The sequence below is a fragment of the Arachis ipaensis genome, chromosome B02 (assembly GCF_000816755.2).
Source record: "Arachis ipaensis cultivar K30076 chromosome B02, Araip1.1, whole genome shotgun sequence".
Taxonomy (NCBI): domain Eukaryota; kingdom Viridiplantae; phylum Streptophyta; class Magnoliopsida; order Fabales; family Fabaceae; genus Arachis; species Arachis ipaensis.
In genome coordinates this window covers 63,293,791-63,301,323 of record NC_029786.2, presented here as the reverse complement: position 1 = coordinate 63,301,323, position 7,533 = coordinate 63,293,791, and the positions used below count along the sequence as shown (strand labels likewise).

Below are 7,533 nucleotides of genomic sequence, written 5' to 3'. Positions count from 1 at the left end.
TCTAAATAATCTTATTAATCTTATACAATCAATTTTATAAAAATTCCCGGTTAGTAAATTGTAATCCAAAGACACAAAGTCCATATATATGAATATATACGCAGACATAAAGTTAAATTGCTTGTACACATGCGTTCACGTTTCACACCAGCCATGAAAGCAAGAACCGTGGGAATCTTGAAGTCATTCATCACAAAACATTAACAAATTAAAGCAGACATATTACGTCAGGAATCGCCTCCCACGGAATAGTATTACTACATACTACTACTTCACCTTTAATCACAAGGAATCCGATCCATAACCCTTAAGTAAAGCACTTCTTCCATCCATAGCCACACTTTGCTTCTCTGCCATTCCTTCAATTCTCTTGCCTTATCATCATCATCATTCACTGCAATAAAGTGCCCTTTCTCTCTCCGGTACCTGATCCATCAAACAAACAATCATGGCTACCTCCTTTCCTTCAGCAGAATTCAGCAACAAGAATAGCCAAGAGGGTATTTAATCTGTATACTGTATTATTATTGCTTGTAATATTCTATTTTTAAAATTGTTCAGGTTAAAACTATTTTGGTTTAACAGTAATCAAATTAGTTAACGTGATAAGTATTTAGTTTTTTAACCGTAATTTTATGTCTCAGTTTTAAGTATATGAAACTTTCTAATTCTTTTAGAAGCTTTATTCAACCAGGCCATAGCCGGTTAATCAGATTTCTTACACATAGGGGTGAGGATGTGAAAGCTTAAATCGAGGGCGGAAACATATATTTGAAGTTGCCCTCTACTCGCACTATCCCAATCCTTTATGTTTATTATTTTTTTAGTTTAATTTTAATACAGTGAAAATATAAAAATATAATTATATTTATTTTTTAAATAATTATTTATATACCAGTTTGGGTAACCAACTTAATTAAGCTTTTTTTGATAAAATAATTTAAATAATAAATAATTCTGTTAAAAATAATTTATAAATAAGTTATTTTGTGTTTGAATTTTTAACTCTAGAAGTACTTATTTTATAAAAATGTGATGAAAAGTAGAAGTATTATGAAAAAAGTCATTTTTTTAACTTCTTTATAAGTTTCAAAATAGCTTCTTAAAAAGTTGCAATTTGGTTTTGAAAATTGCACACATTAATACTACTACTTTTTATAAGTCAAAAGTTAAAAAAAATTACTTCTAAAGTTTCCAAACCACCCTATCTCTTGTTTTAGATTTGGATGTTGAAGTTCGTTTTCATTCTACCAATTTCGTTTGTTTATCGCCTTTCAAAACCAAATTCTGTTACTGCCGTGTGTACAGGATATTTTCCCCCTATTATTTCCACAAGTCCGTCCAATATTTGCACAAGACGTGTGAAATAAATAGTTCACAACTTTTTGAGTAACGAACACAAGTTATATACACTTAACTTTGAAGCACAACCGTCACTGATTTTCATACGAGTAAAGTGAACTTAAACGGTTTCTAGTCTGATACATAATGAAAATGTATAGAAAATACAGAAAAAAAAATTAGGACAATGATAAATTGATGTGGATTTATCAATTTTTATGTAAATAAAATATTCTTCTATCACTATTCTACAGTTTATATTTTTGTTCATATATACATATATAAAAGGGAAGTTTTGGAGCAACAGCTAAATTGTTTGTGTAATCTTAAGATTATTGATTCAATTCGTAGAAACGCCTATAACATGTTACCATTCAATCGTCATCCTTCTCTCAACTCTTTTTGTGTGGTTCACAGTTTATAAGAATGTAAACTTGTTTTCTGTTTCATCTAATTCGTTTGTTATGGTGCTTCCTCTGTCTCACAGGGAAAGTAAAAGAGACGGCAAAAGTACATGATGAAAATGTTCTGCAAAAGCATGTTGCATTCTTTGATAGGAACCATGACGGCATCATTTACCCATGGGAGACTTACCAAGGTTGATACAATCATCTAATTTCTACTAAAATAATAATAAACTTTTTTATGATAAAATAATTAAATTTATTATAACAGAATTATCCAACTTTTTTTGCCCTACACAGCATCATAAGAATTGTCATTAACCAGATGAATCATGTTATATGTTAGTACAAAAAAGTACATATTTCTAACAATCATTAATTAAAAAAAAAGATGTATACAATTTATTTATTTGTTATTTTATTTACACACAAAAAATTAACTATATATATATATATATATATATATAGTTAATTTTTTGTGTGTAAATAAAATTACAAATAAATAAATTGTATACATCTTTTTTTTTAATTAATGATTGTTAGAAATATGTACTTTTTTGTACTAACATATAACATGATTCATCTGGTTAATGACAATTCTTATGATGCTGTGTAGGGCAAGGCTCTTTCTATTTGGCTACCAATAGAAGTTAAAAATATCCAAAGAGCAAAACATGGTAGTGACTCTGGTGTTTATGATTCCGAAGGAAGGTAGCTTTTTCACCTAACAAATTGTTTGAGATTTTACTATCGATTTAATTAGGCTGGTAAAACTTTTATTTTTTAAAAATAGCTTACAAAAGTTAATTTTTAAAAAATAGTTTTTTAAAAGTTGTAGCATTTATGTTTAGTAAATCAAATTAAAAATAATTTTCAATAACATAAGCAATAAAAATTGTGTTTGGTAAAATAGTTTTTAAAATTTAAAAATACTATAATAGACATAAATACAAACATTAAACTTAAAAATTAGTTAACATATAAGGTTATATTAAACTTTTAAAGTTTGAAAAGCAGAAATCAACTTTGAAAATTTCTATTTTAGGTGCTTTCAAAAGTATCCCGATTTTTTAAAAGTTACAAGCACAAGTACATGGTCTTTTTTATTTACCAAACACAAAATGAAAAACTTGAACTTTTAAAGTACAAACACCTCTTCAAAAAATTTTACCAAACTAAGGCTTAATTAAATACTTCTAGTGTGTGTTTTTAGTCTCTAGGTATAACAACCATAATTTAATAAACTGATTTTATGTTATGTTTTTTTGCCTCTTTTTTTATTTTTCTTAATAAGAAAAAAAAATCTTAGAATTTCCAGGTACATGAATAATTTTAGAACAAAATGTAAACACAATTTTATTTTCTTACTCTACTAGCTTGTATATGCATTTAGGTTTGTTCCTTCAAAATTCGAAGAAATTTTCACAAAGTATGCCCGGAAGCACCCAAATGCTTTAACATCTGATGAATTGATGGGGATGCTAAAGGCAAACAGAGTTCCTAAGGATCATAAAGGATGGTAAGTCACCTATCTTCATCATCATACTCACCACCGATGCAAAATTATTGAGTTTAAGACAAAATATTTTAAAAGCATTCAGACTCTTATGCTTTTCTAAAATTAAATTTTATAACTTCTAAATTTTATTATGACTTCCATTCTAGTGCCTGAATTCTTTTTTTACAAAGATTAAATTAGGTATTTCAAAGATTATCACACATCTTAGGTAGGTGTTCAAATGTTTTTAATATGGAGAGAACATGGCACTAAGTGTACTTAACATCCGATCAAAGATCCAATTTTGTTAGTCACCAAAAAAAAAAGATCCAATTTTGTTATAGTGTTTTTATAGAGTTTCAATTGTACTTCTCTGGTTTTCAGTTAAAGTTATTATAATTTAATACAAAAATATTACGTACATATCAAAAATTAATAATCAAATTAATTATTATAAATTTATCTATAAATATATGTTATTTAATTTATTTTAATGTGTATTTTATATTTTAGTTTATATTTTATATTAGTGGCTAATTTAATAACTTATTTTTAGTGTATATTAGCATTATTGAATCTAATAATAGTTTGTTTTTTCCTTTCAAATTTGCCTATCTGGATATCTCGTCCATTTATCCACTAGGCCACCACCATGTGGGCAGCTACAATGGTGGTGTGTGTATGGGTTAAGAAAAAGTAATTCAATAATGAAGGGATAAAATGAACATCCTTAAAAAATGTTAAAAGTAAACGGAAAACGTTTTAAAATTTTGAGGACTAAAAATTAAAGTTTCAACCAAACGCACGTGGGAAATATTTAATATTAATATGCTTGTCCCTATATCAATGTCAATTTTATATTTAGCGAATCTTAATTAACATGCTACCATTTGATGCTTATCAGGCTTGCTAGTTACACAGAGTGGAAAATCCTGTACGTTCTTTGCAATGAGGATGGTTTACTGCATAAAGAAATTGTTCGAGCTGTTTATGATGGGAGTTTGTTTGAAAGAATGGAAAAGGAACACTCGGAAAAGAAAAAGAGTAAATAAAATATATATATAGATAGACATAGTTGACCCTTGCATGTACGATTCCTTGTGAATTTTAAGAGTGCTTTAATTTCTTATAACACATTAAATTTATCATCTAGTGGTTATGAATTTTATTTTATTTCCTTTGGATGGATGAAATCTGTATTTTTTTTTTTATTCGTAGATTCGAGTTTGATTTTATATATTACTAGAGGTAATGACCAAATCAGTACCCGAAAGATTCAAACGCTGACATTTTGATACCTCACTATTGTTATTGACAAAATAGTCTTTAAAAGATTTTAAAATTTGACAAGCGTATCCATGAGTTCACCGGAACACATTTCCGGCAAGCACAGTGCTGACATGGCCACTGCGTTTTGATGACATGGCAATGCTATGAACAGCGGCGTCGTTGAGCTTTTGGTGGTATATGCGGGAACTCGTGGCGACATAGGCTGGAGTCTGTGACAGCGTCGATGGCACGGTTACGTGAGGGGATGGAAGGGGTTATATTCGCGGTGAGGCTCCAACAGCAGAGGAGGCGGCACAGAGCTGCTCCGGAAGGGGATGAAGCTGCTTCGGGATGGGGACGGCCATGCTGAGGTTTGGGTTACCTGGTCACCGGATGGTTGCCGCCGACTATGAGGAGAGAGGGGACTATGAGGCACAGAATGAGTGTAGGTAGCAGATGGAGGGTGACGGCTCTACTAGAGTTTGGGTGTAGGGACTATATGTAATGTGAATGAATTTAACTACTAATCCTAATTTTTTAAATTTCAAAATCTGAATTTAAATAATTAATTAAAAATCTAATTTTTAATTTTTAAAATACCTTCATTTTTAAACCCATTGTACACATTGTACACTAAAACTATTAGCTCCCCCATACTTTCTCTTATAAATTTATGCAACTTATTGCTAATTTGAAGTTTGTAAGTTTTTTTTTGTCTATTTAGGATATATAGTTTTTCCTTAGCAACATGCATAACACTCATGTCAAAATTTTATGGTTTAGATATATGTTTCCATTAAGAAGGTGACTATGGATACCTGATGGTAATTTTCATTGACGAACGCATAATCTATTACTTAGACACTCATTTTGATGATGAAAATTTTTTTCATCGTAAATATGTTATTAATACACTAATAAGACTAACAACATATTTTTTTTACCATTGCATTTGCTAATATTTTGTTTTTAATCTTTAACTATTTAATTGAAAATAGACAAAATCATTTGAGCAAATTACCAAATCAAGTTTTTATAAAGATGATAGCATTCAAGTATATAATAAACAGTTTTATGACTATAAAATCAAAAGACACAAGATATATTTTAAGAGGTAATGACCAAATTAGTACCCGAAAGATTCAAACGCTGACATTTTGATACCTCACTATTGTTATTGACAAAATAGTCTTTAAAAGATTTTAAAATTTGACAAGCGTATCCACGAGTTCACCGGAGCACATTTCTGGCGAGCACAGTGCTGCATGGCCACTGCATTTTGATGACATGGCAAATACCCCTCTCCAACCCTAATTCTTCTCCTTCCCCCTCCCCAACGCACTCCCCCCTTCCCCTTCATGAATGCATTCTCCCCCTCCCCAACCCTAATCCTTCCCTTCCCCTCTCTAATCCTAATTCTTCTCCTTCTCCTTCTCCCTCCCCAACGCACTCCCCCCTTCCCCTTCCTGAATGCATTCTCCCCCCTCCCCAACCCTAATTCTTCCCTCCCCCTCTCTAACCCTAATTCCCCATCTCCAATGCACTTCCCCCCTCCTCAGTCCAAAATCCTAAACCCTAAACCCTAATCCCCTTTCCTTACCTCTTTGAATTCTAATCTCCTTTCTAACACAGTGTCTCACACTCTCAACTCACTCTCCCCCAAAACAGCAGTAGAGCTCAACCTTCTCAGTCTTACAAAGCCAGTGTCCCGCACTGTCGCAAATTCTTCCCTCCCCCTCTCTAACCCTAATTCCCCATCTCCAATGCACTTCCCCCCTCCTCAGTCCAAAATTCCCCCTTCTAAACCCTAATCCCCTTTCCTTACCTCTTTGAATTCTAATCTCCTTTCTAACACAGTGTCTCACACTCTCAACTCACTCTCCCCCAAAACAGCAGTAGAGCTCAACCTTCTCAGTCTTACAAAGCCAGTGTCATCGACACCGCACTGTCGCCATCTCGTCGTCGGGTCTTCTGCGTCCGTCAGTGTCTCCTTCGTAGCATTGCGTTGTCTGCATGCCTTCACCGCTGTCGCCTTCACTGCTTGTATCTGCTTGCTACTAGCCCCAGTCGTTGCCATGCCTCCTCTGTCTGAGTTCCATCTTGGCTCTATCGTGTCCTGCCCCCTCTGTGTCTGGTGTTCTTCTTCTATTCTTGCTTTGGTGGTGTCTGTATTTTATTTTATTTTATTTTATTTTATTTTGATTATTGTATATGAATTTGTTTCTGAGTTTTATTGTGATTAATCTTTTTGAATGATAATTTAACCTAAAAATTTGGGACAATTCATGATTTGGGGCAACTTTGTTGATGTTGAGGTTGTTGTTGCTGTGAATGATGGTGTTGAGGGAGGGAGAGGGGAGTGTGCGTTGGGGAAGGGGGAGTGGTGGAGAGAGAGAGAGAGTGGTGGAGGTTGTTGTTGCTGTTGATGTTAAAGTTGTTGTTGTTGTGAATGGTGGTGTTGAGGGAGGAAGGGAAAGTGTACGTTGGGGAGGGGCTTGTGATGTGGTGGGGACTGCGATTAGGGAGAAGTGTGCGTTGGGGATGGGGGCTGCGACAGTGGGGAGAGGGAAGGGGAGGGAGCGTGCGTTGGGAAGGAAACTTTGGGGGTGGTTTGCCAAGTCACCAAAATACGGTGGCCACATCAGCACTGTGCTTGCCGGAAATGTGCTCCGGTAAACTTGTGGGTACGCTTGTCAAATTTTAAAACCTTTTAAGGACTATTTTGTCAATAACAATAGTGAGGTACCAAAATGTCAGCGTTTGAATCTTTCGAGTACTGATTTGGTCATTACCTCTATATTACTATCAACTATCAAGCTGATATATTATATGAATAGCTCAATCCATGCTAATTATTTGTGTTTACTTTATTGTTTCCCATATAAAAAATGGACATAGTTAAGGGATAAACCTTTAAATGGAAATAACAAAAGAAAAAAAAAATGAAAATAAGAAGCATATTAAGTTATATAGTGGCATGGTACTTTCTCATTATTAATTATAGGAGACCACTTCAATAAA

At 33.1% G+C, this 7,533-nt stretch overlaps 1 long non-coding RNA gene and 1 pseudogene across 1 annotated transcript; both read left to right on the top strand.

The window, feature by feature from the left end:
* Nucleotides 129-1,923, top strand: LOC110268869. The gene is made up of 2 exons (XR_002357543.1): nt 129-500; nt 1,829-1,923. It is a non-coding gene; the product is annotated as an uncharacterized LOC110268869 (long non-coding RNA).
* LOC107627302 lies at nt 2,305-4,436 on the top strand (annotated as a pseudogene).